Here is a 1156-nt window from a genome sequence, read left to right as displayed (position 1 = left end):
TTTATTAAAGAGATAATCTTTTTTCCAATGAACATGTTTAGCTCCTTGTCAAATATAAGGTGGCTGAGTATGTTTGTAGTTGTATCTGCATCTTCTATTATGTTCCGTTGATCCTCAGGTCTGTTTTTCTTACCAGTGCCATGCTGATTTTTATCACAGTAGCTTTGTAGTTTAATTTCTTTTCTTTTCTTTTTCTTTTTTTTTGGATTGTTTTGGGACAGTCTCACTGTGCAGTTCAGGCTGGCCTTGAGCTCACTTTGTAGCCCAGGCTGGTTTTGAACTCGCAACAATCCTCCTGCCTCAGCTTCCCAAGTGCTGGGATTACAGGTGTGTGCCACCTCGCCCAGCCTGGATTTTTTTTTTTTTTTTTGAGTAGTATAATTTCAAGTCAAGGATTGTGATACCTCCTACCTTGCCTTTGTTGCCCAGGATTTCCTTTGCTATTCTAGGTCTCTTCTTATTCCAGATGAATTTTAGGAGTGTTTTCTTTAGATCTGTGAAGTGCAGTAATGGTATTTTGCTTGCATTAAATCTAAATAGTTTGGGGAGCATGGCCATTTCCACAATGTTGATTCTTCCTACCCATAGGTAAGGAATATCTTTCCATTTTCTGAAATCCTCTTCTATCTCTTTTTTCAGAGTACTATAATTTTCAATGCATAGATCTTTTACTTCCTTTGTTAGATTGATTCCTAAGTATTTCATTTTTTGGATGCTGCTGTGAAAGATGTGGTTTCCCTAATTTCTCTCTCAGTGAGTTTGTTGTCTGTGTACAGCAATGCTATTGATTTTTGAGTGTTGACTGTATATTCTGCTACACTGCTGAATTTGCTTATTAATTCTAGGGGTCTTTTGCTGGAGTTTATGTAGAGTATCATGTCATCTGTGAATAACGATGACATTTTTTCCTTTTACTTCCCTCTCTTGGCTAGTTGCTCTGGCTAATTTTTCCAGAATTATCTTAAATAGGATTGGTGATAGTGGACATCCTTGTCTTGTTCCTGATTTTAGATGGAAAACTTTCAGTTTTTGTCCATTTAGTATGATGTTGGCTGTTGGTTTGTCATAGATGGCTTTTATCGGATGGAGGTAAAGACCATCTATTCTGACTTTCTGTAGGGTTTTTATCATGAATGAGTGCTGGACTTTATCAAAA

The sequence above is a fragment of the Chinchilla lanigera genome, unplaced genomic scaffold (genome assembly GCF_000276665.1).
Source record: "Chinchilla lanigera isolate Chin_1 unplaced genomic scaffold, ChiLan1.0 scaffold00166, whole genome shotgun sequence".
Classification (NCBI taxonomy): Eukaryota; Metazoa; Chordata; class Mammalia; order Rodentia; family Chinchillidae; genus Chinchilla; species Chinchilla lanigera.
Note: the sequence above shows the minus strand (reverse complement) of the source record.